The sequence below is a fragment of the Nylanderia fulva genome, unplaced genomic scaffold (assembly GCF_048542155.1).
Source record: "Nylanderia fulva isolate GAGA-0341 unplaced genomic scaffold, ASM4854215v1 Scaffold16, whole genome shotgun sequence".
NCBI lineage: Eukaryota > Metazoa > Arthropoda > Insecta > Hymenoptera > Formicidae > Nylanderia > Nylanderia fulva.
In genome coordinates, this window is record NW_028189835.1 from 1062634 (window position 1) to 1076666 (window position 14033).

General features: G+C 37.8%; 1 pseudogene; it reads left to right on the plus strand.

Moving 5' to 3' along the window:
• Positions 1-11116: 11116 nt before the first annotated feature.
• LOC114940476 (uncharacterized) lies at positions 11117-12934 on the plus strand (annotated as a pseudogene).
• Positions 12935-14033: the final 1099 nt, after the last annotated feature.

The window sequence follows — 14033 nt, forward strand, 5'->3', positions numbered from 1 at the left end:
AACTGCACTTCACACAAGTGGCGCAATTATCCGATTCATGTTTCTTGCGCATGCATCGTGTCTGGAACTTCAGCTCGTTGACGTACTAAAAATCCACCGTCGAAGAATGGTCGACGTTCACGCAGTCTCTTTATAAAAAATTCAGAGCTTCTTGGAGAAATGAACGACGCGACGGCGGTTTATCGATTCTCGATTAAGCCAAAGTTTCCAATTGCCTTATGCGGCAAGCTTTCTCAAATTTACGGGATGTATAATTTTCTTGACGTTTTGCAGCGCTCAAATTTTATACCAAGGTTTCTTCCAATTATTACCAATCACATTATTAAAACTCCCATTTTCTATACATATATCATACGAATAAAATTCAAATAACTTGTATCCATAGAAAATATTTGAAGCTTTTTCTTATTTATGACAACTTTTTTTAGATTTTTGTTTAACAAATATTTAATAATATAATTTTATATATTTTAATATACTTGATATATTTAATATATTTTATGATTTGTTTCTTTCATAGATAAAGAAACGAAAGTTTCTATTTGTCGATATGACGTCCTAATTAGTGGAACTGTGTAGCTCTCTTACTCCCTTTGTGAAAATATTTTTACGTTTTAAATTCGTATTTCTCAAAGTAGAAATTCGTAAAATCGGGACTTTACTGTGCCGAGGAAGATTATCGACTTATAAACATGGACTTCCCGCAAGTATAGTTTATGAAAAAAAAAAAAAATGAGTAACTGTGAAACAATTTATATCGCGGCAGGTGTATTAACAGGCGGTATCTTTATTTAAAGATTTCTTTTTATCGAGATGCATCTCTTGCGCGAGAAGAACGCGAATCCGTCCGAGAGAAGAACAGAAGCGCGCGCGAAATACAGAGAGATGCGCAAACTGTGGGTGCAGACAGTTTGTGGCGCTTTAGGATGAGGATTTATGTCCTCGTCCGAGACGTAAACAATGCGCGAGACGTGGCGATAAATCCGCAACGAGGCCCTCTCTTACTCCTCTCTCTCTCTCTTTCTCTCGTACTCTTCTCCTCCCATGTCGTAAGTTATCTAGGTCTAGGAAATTGTCGTTTATTGCGCTCTATTGCTGAAGTTACATGCCGCTATTACGTTGCCACTGCGTTCCGTGGAGATGCGCACCCGAGTTCTAATGCTTGACACTATTTGATTAAAATATATAAGCTAATACAGTTGACACTTCTTCTTTTTGGGAGATAACAATTATTTTTTAAAATTTGTTTTGTTTATTACACACAAATATTTTGTTATAAAGTCATTGTCATTGTTTTATTACACATTTCGAAGAATTTTATTCACACTATTATTTGGAGGAAAATGTTTTCACGTATTGCTTAAATAATTTTTCGGCGTCGACTGTATTGAAGCTCTGTTGTATATAAAAAGTAAGATTTACTTTGTTAAATGATATATACGATGCACATAAGTATTAAAGCAGTTCCTTCATAGTCATCATATCAATAAAAAAATTGATGCGCAAAGAGGAATGATTATGACAGAGAGAGAGAGAGAGAAGAGGAGAAACGAGTGGCTGACGAGAGAGGTAAAACTTTATAGAGAAGCATAAAACGAAAAGGATTGCGCATTGTATAGATTAACGTTCCGTAAAATTACAACAACGTCACCGATACCCGACATTTACAACTACGCTGAAAAAAAATATGATCGTGCTTTATTAGTAAATTATTAATATACCTACAAGATATATCAATCTCCAGCTTATCGATCATCTTGTCCAAGTATATTTTATACCGCGAAAATTAAACGACGGAGAGGAAAAAAAGAGCCGAGTAAATTGTTCGATAAATACTTGCTCGGGCGCGCAGTAATTAGCCACGCAATTAGCCACACGCTCGACGCAAATTAATTTCGCGTACGGAATGCTGAAATTGGCGATTTCAAGGATTTCAAGAGAGAGAGAGAGAAAGAGAGAAGAAAAATTCTTCGCACTATCGTCCAAGAGAAAAAGAGACGGGGAATAATACTAGTAAAAGTAGCTTCCGTAATGTGTCTTCGAATTTATACATCTCCGACGATGTAAGACAATTTGTATTTAATTGACCGAGGTTTGTCTTTCCTCCTAACGACCCGAGTGTGCGATTTGCGGCCAAGTTACACCGTGAATACATCGACGGATGTATAAATCGTTGAATCGTCGCGAGGGGTTCGTGATGGAGAAACCGCGATGGAGGATGAGGGCTCTGACCATAATAAGGTACACGCGAGTATTGCGACCGCGATAAAGTGACACCGATTATGACACGCTTAAATGTTTCTAGCCTTCACGCAATTGTCTCCTATTGACACACAATCCCTTAATTGAACTTTCCATTAAACACGCGCGTGTTTCACCGCTGATACAACTCTGATATTTATAAGAGCGCTCTCTTTCTCTTTCTGGCATTTATTGATTTTATTATTTATGGGACTAGACAAAACATTTTTGCTGCATAACGAAGGATATTTACGAGTTCTATTCTTTCGAAAATGTTTTTGTTCATCTTCGTTCCATTTAATAAACGCCTTAACGTGCGAAAAAAATTTTGGACCGATTCCTTTTTTCTAGATCATAAAAAAGACGAAGTACAGTTACTTAGGACGAAACGATCGCGTATTGTCTGGAGAAACCGCACTGCGCCGACGGCGATGGATAAAAGGTTCGATAGAGAAAAAGAGAACCCTTTTCTCTGGCGTTTTTACAGCGCGATAAATAAGGGACTTTCTCCCAACCCTTTTTAGCGTAGAATCAAGCGGCACGCATCAGCGAGTCCATGAGGTTGCTTTTACCATTCCGGGCTATTTTTTACCCCCCTGGGTCTTTATACAATGTTCTACGAAATATTTGATATAGTTTAAAAATAAATGCACTAAAGACGAAAGGTCCTTCATCCAAATTTATACGATTTATTTTAGAATTTTTTAAATATTTTTACAATTGTTTAAAATTCTTATCTTTAATTACAGATTACTGACATGCTAAGTCGTTGAAAGTCGCCGAGCTCCGAGTGGCGGTAAGTTGAAGCAAAAATAATTGTAGATACACATAATAAGCATGAGACGATTGAACGTATAACTGCGTACTTTCTGGGGTAATTAGAAAAAGAATAACGATAAAGAAACAGATCACATTGCTGAGAAATTGATCATAATTCAATGACAGTGGCTAATTAAAACGCCATTATCACTGGTTTTATTTCGCATTCGATAGGATCACTTAAATTTGTAAAAAGAATAGCTTTATATAGTCAATCTTATAGAGCAATCTTATATCGCGGTATGCGTATAAAATAGCGCAACGGATAGTAGCTGTAAAAGATTTGCGGAAACGATTACACCGTCGAAATAAAAATGACAATGCATCAAAGAAATTGATTGCGTCCGCGCAAAAGAAACGCGCAACGTATAGCGAAGTTTCCTAGTAATTTTCTTCGAGACTGACTTTCTAGACCGACGACCATGAAAAACCGCTGATGCGAAACCGCCGCGTGTTTTATTACAGCTTTAATTGCAAAGTATCCTCTCGTGAGACTGCACTTTACGCCAATCATAGTCGGGAAAAATGTAAAATATAGATACTACGATTACACGTGTAATTTCCTTCAACTTCCCGCTGTTCATTATATCAGGAATCGATGGAAAATATTTTCACTTCTAATTCTATCTGTGAAAAAAAGGAACGATGAATGAATTTTTGAATAGTTCGCGTTACACAAACCCGGATATTTTGTAAGATATTATGCGTTAATATTAGAAAAGTAGGTTACTTCACTATATAAAATGTCTAATGTAGTTCATAAATTTGTTGTTTCTGATCGTTATCGTTATAAAAAGATCATCTCCGTGAAAATATTACTATCCGATTACGTTGAGATGGAGATAGATAAAAACCGTACAAGACAATTTATTCAGACATTATATCGTTAAATGTATATCAAATTATTTTGTGTTATCAGATCTGAACTGACTACGCTTAGGAAACTCTCTTTGGGAATGTAAATTAATTCCATTTATCAATTTCTTACACTCACACAAAATTTACAAAATTTCACTCCATCCTTTGTATCGTTTTCCGTGTTTCTCCAATTCAATGGGCGGGAATTCTTAGACATATACGAGATTTTCTTAACGCGGGCACAAACGTCTTCGTAAACGAATCCACCCTATTCTTTCTCCGCCCTCCCCCTTCAGGCACCCCCTGTTCAATCGACATTATCTTGTTAGTCGTGGGAGACGTAATTTATAACTTCCCTAAGAGCGTAGTTTGCCAAGTACAACGCCATTATAAATTCATGTTTACGTCAGACGCGGAGAACCGGGAGATCTCGGCTCGGTGGTGGAGAGAAACGCTCACTTCAGAGACGTACGTTGGGACGGAGGAAAGAGAACACGTGGGGGACACTTTGCGCGACACACCCTGCGCCGTTAATTCGTTACTTTACTTGACCCTTTACGGCAGATAGGTACGATTTTCTCCGCAATTTATAGTAACCGATACCGTCGATGACCATTCGTATTCGAAAACGAGCCGACGCTCTTCTTATCTTTCCTTCTCTCCCTCTTTTGCGTTCTCCGCATGTGCAACTTCTTCTTTCGCAAAGTCCGCCTCCTGCTTTTCGCAGACGAAAAAATCGCTTCCCACCGCGAAACAGCGATAGGATCGTATATACGTACGCATACATTAATGCCCTCGAAAGTTGGTAAACCCGCGTAATGCGAATCCGCGGACATTCCAGGCGACTTCAACCTCGAAGGATACGTTATCCTTACTTAGTGTAACTCTCTCGCGAATATATCCTCTCTCCGGGAGAGAGGAGTACATCGAGATTGCGTGTTTCCATTCGCAAGAATCTCCTTGGTATTATAAAGCGAATTTGTGTCCGCGAATCTCGCGCGTTATTATAGCTCTTCTTCGCGTATGTATAGTTTTCAATTTCTTTACCAGGAGAGACAGAGACAGAGAGAGAGAGAGAGAATATTTCTTAAAGTTACGCGCGTAACGTTATATTCCATTCCGGATTTTTCGGAACACGATGGCGTTCGCGGGCGCAAATATGGAAATTAATTAAACGGATTCGCTATGAATTTCAGGCTTAATATCCGCAAGACGGAGCGGAGCCTCTCCAATTTTACGTTCGAATTAATTGACGACGTTATATATGCTGTAACCTTCGCGCTTCTCGCGAACTCCTCAACCTTTGCGCGTTTGTCGCGCGAAACGCCATGTTTTTATGTATTTTATAAGACTCGCGCAAGACGCGATATCTCGTTTTTTTGAATAACGATCGAACGCACTTGGTTTCGCCGATTTTGCAGTCTAACGAGGAAATCTGCGTGTACGCCTTCGATTTCGATAAACTTTGAAATGCGTTATCGAGTAACGGAGAAAATAAAGGATGTTTTATTATAGTGTTTTATCGCGTATTAAAGAGTTGAAACAGACTCTAGAAGCTAAATCGACATATTCGAGTTTATTCGAGTATTATTAAAACCTTGAGATGTGCAAAGGAATATTTCGAAGTATGATTCTATATATTTAATGTAGGCACTTTTCACCATTGTGTTTAGATTTTTTTATAATGTTTTATTTATCAAGATAGCCGGACTCTTTTATTCTTCTCGCGATTTTAAAAGTAGAATATGAAAATTCTTGATATATCATGAAAATTTATGAAAAGATATTTCTACAACATATCTACATAAATCAAAAGTAGATGTACTTGCAAATAATGTATTCTATTTTTTATTGTGTTAAATAAACGATGAGACTAATTTTTAGCGATAAGCAAATTATCAATTCATTTCTTAGCAACTCATCTTGGAATTTTTCGCGAACTTTGTCGCAATTAATACTATACGATACATAAACTTTTTCTTTAATTATTACTATTAAATTTATTCAAATGATAAAAGAAGACAAAAATATTAGCGAATTCATCTTTGATATATACTCGTAGATGAGTACAAAACTATCTGATTTTGCTTTCTCCCTATGCAAGAAAATAATTCGACTTGACCCCCATTTTGCAAAACGTTCTTTTTCTTCCTCGAAATAAAATTAACAGTAAACTAGTCTCGTTTTTCACTCGCCCTAACAGCACACATAATCCCGAAAACGTTCAGAGAACTGATCCTGAGGATGTTCGAATGTCCTCTGGATATGGTGTGCTATTAAGGTCGTGATAAAAATCGTACTAGAAAGATAAATATTAAATATATTCAGATTTTTTTAAATCTCGATATATATATGTATACATTTCAGTAATATTTAATTATTATAAATATATTGCAAGTTCTTTATAAGAAGCGAGAAAACTGAAATTACTTTGTTCCATAGGTATACGTTTGCTATCGGTAACTTCAACATTTTTTCGGCCGAACGTGAGAAAATTGAGAAACGAATTGCTCGTACGTAAAAAGCTCACAGGGAGACGACAATTATCCCGTGCTATTTTTAGACCCCGAAGTCGTGGATTACGTTTCCATTATTTCGAAAGTTTCCAGAACCATGGAAATACGAAGAGTGTTGCATTTCCTATCCTCCCATGATGGCTGACAACGTCTCACCCCGTCCCACCCCATCCCGCGTGCAGTTCTCTCTCACAAAAGCGACGGGTCCAGAAGGACGAGCCTAGTCTAACCTAACCCTTACTTAAGCTCCCTTTTACACTTGGCGGCCATGTTGCTTCGAGGGTTGGGCCACCAAAACGTCGGCGACTCATTGGCCGCGAGAAGAGGGAAAAGAGAGAGAGAGAGAGATTAGCGAGAGAAAGAGAAGAGAATCTCTCCACTTTCGTCTCGCTTCGTTTCTCGTTCCGTCTCCCTTCCTTCCGTTTCACGCTCTCTTTATCCAACAACCCCTATAGCGCGTTTCTCCGTCCTTTTCCCCAGGTTTCGCTCCGACCTGACGTTCTTCGTTCTTCTCGTTCTAAATTCCGTTCCTGTCCTTCTACCTCCCTTTCTCCACCCCCTGTCCCCCATCCACCCCCCTTGGCGTCTCGCAAATTCCGCCACACTATCTCGCCGCCAGTCTCTCCGCGACGCGGTAAAGTTAGGTTTATTTTTTATTATTCCTCATGTTTGTCGGACATGTCCAGAGGCATCCTTCGACCATGCGACCCTTCGCGTTTCTTACCTTGGGGCTACGTGAAATTTATTTCGCAAGTTCGATGTTCTAGATATCGCTGCACGAGGAGGTTCGCGAGGGGAAGAAACTTTGCATTTGTCGCACACGACATGCTCGGTACATGCTTGGTTCATGGAAAAAAGAGAGTCTCGAATTATTGCCCTTTGCATATTTTACGCATATTTACGTAGTACGCCGAGATTTTACGCGAATTTAATTACTTAAATGAGCGATAATATCTTAAGTGTGTCTGTAATTTGTATATGTATGAAGCAGTCAAAACGATTACTTAATCTGTCTGAAACAGTATATTTTGCAGTCAATGTTGTTTATGATATTGTCGTGACCATTTTGTTGCGAAGAGCGAAAGGGGCAAAATTAATATATTTTATCTAATTTGATTTAAGACAATTTTACTACAAATAAAGAACAAATTTCAAATATCATCTCTTCGTTGCAGCGAAGAATTATCGTATTATCATTGTTTTCAGTAAATATTTCTCAGAAAGTTAAGAATGGTGTTAAAATATATATAATTACTTATTAACTTGAAACGTTTCCAATATTAGTCTGGTATATAAAACTGCATCAAATTAACTTTTCTTAATTTCACAGTAATTTTTTTTAACTGTAGGTAATGTATATCATTAAAATTACAAACTGTGTTAGATGACATTTCAATTTTTTATTTCTCTTCCCGAGTCTATCGTCATTAATTCAATTATTATTCAATTGTAGTCTAGGATTGTAAAAAAAGTAAGAAACTGCTTTGCACAATATAATGGAAAAATTAGATGATATATATAGAAATGATACCGGTCATTCTGGAATTTTTAAGGAAGCCTATTATCTGTACGAAAGAACGTTCAGAATCTACTTAATAAGTTTGTGCGATAATAAATTAATGAACTCACCTGTTATAACGTAACTTCTTGAAGTAGCACTTTGAAATATCTTGGAGATCTTATTTACTTTGAACACGTTCGTTGACTGATGAAAACTGAGGGACGTTCAGCTTGCTCCAGTTAAAAATGTGAAATTTTCACCCCACCATTTTACCTGGTCCTTTTCTCAGGAATTTTTCTAGTTTATCGCATTCGGCCGCTTTCTCTAACTCTTTCGTCGATTTCGTTCGATTTGTGAAAAGTTTCGTTCTGTTGCGGATTATATTCTTTTAACCCTTTTTAACCCTTTTTATGAATGCTCTAAAAGAGAAAGTCTGTCATAAGTTAGTTTTTATGCAACTCGAACAAAGGGTTGTTTTGAAAATATTATTCTTGAACTAATTCGTTTCGTCTCGAAGAAAATTTATTATTAATAAACCTTGTATTTTATAATTGATTTATGACATATACATAAATCTGATTTTTAATATTATGCTTATTCTTTTTTATTTTCATATGCAATGAATGAATAATGTATGTCTGTTGCCTTCTTGTATGCACACTTAAAATAAGTATATAATAGTTATTGTTTTTACATTTTACAAACTAATTTAGCTAATATTTTATTGTTATGAACATTTTTACATTTAGACCGACTAAAGGTATTTTGTAAATAAAAGAAAAGAAACATTTTATTTCTTATGTAAATGAAGCATACAGGTTTCATAGATTTATTGTTCTTTTAATAAATCTGCTAAAAGTTAAATAATAATCAGATTCTAGAAAAAGAGACAGAAATATTAAAAGAGGAGAGGTTTCTAAATTTGTTAAATCGATGGAAATAAAGATGAAGAAATTAAATAAGAATGTTTTTCTGATAATTATTTATTTAATTGGAAAGTAAAAGAAAATCGTTAAAAAATATTTTTTAATTTGAAACATTTATCATACGATTGTTTGAACTGCTTGGATCCATTTCACTTAAATGAATATAACATTTTCTTCTATATATCTGAACAACGAAATAATACTGTTTATATATTCTATTTTTTTATATTAGAGATACATATTATTAGAAAGAATAATTTTATTCTTCCCCCATTTAGAATGGGATTTAGAAAGGGATGAGATTTTACAGTTTTGATAGACTAGATATAGTCAACACACACAATGTTTCGCAAATGTGAAAATTATTTAATACAAATATAATATAAATAATTTTGAAATATATATAATTTATTGTATATAATTATGTGTAATATTAATTTTAAAAATACATATATAACAAACTTTAGTAAGCGAGAGTAAAAAGTCAACATGTCTCATTTGAAAGAAAGCTGTATAAGCGATTAAAAATCTAAACTTTTTATATAAATTTTCTTTAATTCAATACAAATGTGTGCGCGTGTGTGTACACAACAAGATGTATACATGTATGCTTACAAACTTAGACACATATTTCATTCTTCATTAGTCTCATTCAAAAAGAATTATATATGACTATGATCTTCTAAACTATATTAATTGTCACGTATGCAAAGTATGCATGAAAATGAGATATTTAAGCAAAGAGCGTCAATGGAAAAAAAAAATTTATAACTTATTCAAGATATACGTCGCGATTTGTTAAGCATTCTGTGTTTAGACAAGCTCTGTTTATATTGTAGATTCATATAATAGTATTCAACAGGGATAAAAATGATTAATACTATCAATTGTTCGTACGGCAAAGTTTAATCTTTACATGTGTAATATAAAATATAGGTTATTCTGTAAACTATTTATTAGCTTTATCTTTATAAATCGATTAAAAGAGAATGCAATATTTATTTTATCATTGAAAAATAATTCAAGCTTCTTTCGACTACGAGAAAGATTGACATACGTATCGCATGGTCAGGTAATATCATAAATATTTAGTCTAAAGTGATGGTGTTATAAACATAATTGGTACTATTTAAAAAAATATTTTAAACGTATAAACATATATTAATATTATATCTATATAATGATTATATAGATATATAATTACACTATATCTTTTTATTGATACACTTTATACAGTTAATCAATTCGTGTAAAAGTCTATATGGAAACGTAACTCTATTGGAAGATTATATTAAATATATCTTAGTGTAAGTAAATGATATTATATTTGTTAAGTAGATAGATATTTCTGACACATTTTAGATGAATAAGTATATATATCTTCGCTCTTATTTATTTTTATTTCTATTTACGAATTATTCTCTAGATTCTTAAGATTCTATATTTTATAGCAGGAAGACTAATGATATTTGGGAAATTGCGCCGATGAAGAAATCCAGCGTTGTTCGGTGTAGCCTCCTGTTACGTATACTGAAGGTATACCGGACAGGAATACACTCAGGATACATTCAGTATACGTACAGGGGGTTTCACATTCCTCAACAGTTACCACCTCGTCCACTTCGCCAAGGATGTCAAGGTTGATAAGATTGACGGTTATCTGGTATAGTAATTTAACGTTTCTAACATCTTCTGGAACTGCTGGCAGATGACGTCGATCGTTGCTATCTCTCCTCCACTCCTCCATTCTAGAGAGCCTGATGAGAGGTAAAATTTTGGATTAATTTCTCTTAATTGAAGTTATGAAGAAATATCTAATATCATAATTACACATTCTCTCACCGTAAACAATCCTGATCGCGGATAAGGCCCAATTCAATCCTAGGCGTAGAGTATAAGGTGCTTCTCATCGAACAATCGTTGTTGATAAGGCAAGTAATCTTGCAAATCCAAATTGAAAGCATCGTCTTCGAGCACCGTCAGGAGTCCGGACGCGTTTCATCTTTTCATGGCGGTGTCTCACCTACGGATACATAAATAATATTCGAGTTATTAATGGCTATTGAATGTTGGAAGAGAGATCGACTGAAAGACTTGAATCTCAGAGTTCCGCGGGGCTGAAGATCAAAGATTTATTTAACGCGTTCGTAAAAGGATCCCGTGTGAAAGAAAAGAAAAAGGGAAGAAAAAAGAGAACGGTGACTAATCGGTCATAAAAATATCTCATCGTTCTGCAACCTGCGATATGGAACCCTATGGTTCACGAAAACCAAGCGGAGCTTGGAAGCCCAACGTGCCGGGGTGTCGGACCGGTTGCCTGCAGTTTGGGCTACATCGAGATGTAAGGCATCTCTCTCGCGTGACAATCGATCAATATCTATCTACATAAGCCACTAGCATGCACATTAAACATTACATATGTTTACGCGCGTAATCGCGTTTTGTAATATATACACATGTGATGTAGAAATATTCTCTCATTGTCAGAAATATTCTCTTATTGACGAAGAAACAAATTCGCAGGTATACTGACCTCTGATTGATGTTATTATTTATGTTTCCGCCCGTATCTCTTTCTCCCTCCCTCTCTCTCTCTCTCTCTATCTGTGGTCTGGCAAATTTCTCAAGAGGGGGCATCTTTCTCACACGTAGATCGATCCTATTCGTCAACTGAAACCAACCGATATGTGAAATCTGATGATCCTTCTGAGATATATGAGCACCGCACATTGAGGGCTTCGAAGGGCATTCGAGGGTTTTTTTTTCGTTAATCACAGAAGGCACTCCGATTCCGTCCTCACGACGTACGAGAATGACAGCTCCGCTCGGTCTACATGCTACGAGTGACGTTCACAGCAGCGGATGAGCTCGGTCCCTTTCGTTCGCCGAGTCGTGGACAAGAGCGCTCGACGCATCTCCGAGGAGGAAGAGAGACGGAGTGAATCGAGCGAGAGACGGAAATGGGGGAGGACGCGAGAGGAACGGATAGAACGGGAAAGAATGCGCGGCTGGGGAACGAAAAAAATCGTCAAGAGGAGGCGCGACAGAGGAAGAGAGAGAGAGAGAGAGAGAGAAACAGAGGACGCGATGAAGTGACGTGTGCCATCCATACGTCAGACGGGACTCGGCGACTGGAGCAAGACGAGGAGACGCAGCAGCTGGATTATCGGCGTCCTACGGACGACTGTCGCGGCAGCGTTTGCACGTCACTCGCGAGAGAAAATCCTCGGGGGTCTCTTCAGGTGCTCCTCGCGGTGCTCTTCCGACCGTGTCCAGGAACGCGCTAAGCGAAGAAGCGGCTTCCTCTGACGATGGTTGGCGATGGTTGGCCGACGATGTCGTAAGAGAAGTAGCGCCGACCTCGCGACGCCGACGCCATGCGGCGTCGCTCTGCGCCCGGCCGCGTCCAGGGACGAGCCACGTCAACGTTGTGTGGGTTTTCACCACCGCACACACGAATGCATGCTACTCTTTGGATGCACGGGGGGTATATAAAGTCGGGGTGGATATATAGAGGCGACACGGGAGGGGCGGCTCTCTCTTGATAACGCGCAGGGTCGACCAACCCCTCTCGCTCCGTCTCTGTCTCCCCTTTTTGTCTCTACCTTCCTCCCTCTGCGAAAGCTCCCTCTCCTTGTCTCTCGCCCCGTTGCTCCTGTCCGTGAGAGCCCAACTTTTCCTTCTATCTCACACCTATTCTATCTAGGTTCCTCTCTCTGTGTATCTGTCTCTCCCTGCTCTCTCTCTCTCTCGTCCTTCTTGTCCCCTATTCCTTCGTCACCTACTGCTTCCCTCCAAATTGTTCCATCCTTTTTGTGCTTATCGGGATCGATCAATCCCTTTCTGTTACTCGCGCTCATCTAACTCCGTCTGTCTTTCTCTTTCCATCCACCCCGTGGTTTCTATCCGCTTTTCTCCCGTAAGAGGGTTTTCCTCTTTATCTTTCCTCGTCTATTTTGTCTCTTTCTCCCTCTCTCTTTAACTGCCCTCTCATATAATATCCTCTCTGTTTTTCTCGACGCTTAGTTTTGACGCTATCGCCCTTCCTTCGCAGCGAGCTGGCGTCGATTTGATTTCACCGCGTCTCTGTGTGTGCGATATCGCCTCGCTCCATGAGTCTCCCCACCATTCGCTGATTTTTTGCGTGTGACAGCGAGCTGCCATGAGCTTTATGCAACTCCCCATGGATCGGGAAACGCGGTGTAGCCTGGCGCCACCAGACGGCATCCACGTAGAAACTCCTCGCCCCTGAATCGTGACGTTTTTATTGGACAACGTTCTCTTTCGTAAGAGAGAGAAGGTATAAATATACTGCGATCTTCCTCCCGTACTTTTGTCTCACCTTCTCTCCTTTTCTCCCTCGTTCCGACTCTTTGTCTAGTATGCAGGTGGGTTACGACCTCACACATGAGTTTCCTGCAAACTATTTGCAATGGCGAAAATTATTAATTCGACAAGTAGTTGGTTCATGCACGTATACATCGTCAATCGAGAGGAATGGGTCGCGTGTCTGTGAGCTAGATCAAATCTGTATCGGTATTTAGAGAACGGTGAGTCAGATTTCTACACTCTTTAGTACTTCGAACAGCCGTTTTGTGTTAATAGAGCTCATTAATATATTACATAGAGCTGGTTTTTCCAACTTCTTGGAAGTAAGTTTTATCCGACAGGTAGCATATTTTCGCCTCTTTTCAGATAAGTTCTAAAATAGAGGCGAAGATATGCTACCTGTCGGGTCAAACTTACCAAGAAGTTGGAACAATCGGCTTATAATGTATGAAAAAAAAATAGAAATGTTTAGTTTTAATATTCTGTAGCTTGAAGAGATCATTGTTTGAGAGAGGCAAGATCAAAGAAATGCGATGATGAATTTAATTATATACGAATGAAAAGAAATTGTTGTATTGTTGTATCAATAATGTGGAAAGAGCTTGCAAACATTTATTGGTTAAGCTTTGTTCAATGAAAATCCGAGCTTCTCTAAATTTCGATTATTGACCTTCGTAAGGAATACCTTGCTAGCTGCTGCCATCTGTACAACACAATCCAAAACACTTGTTTACACACACTCCAACGTTACACATGTAAATATATACGGATGCGGCATGCAAGCATGCATACGTTAGAGTAATATAAGCGATGCTTCTGAGGAGAATTTAGCTGAAGAAACTG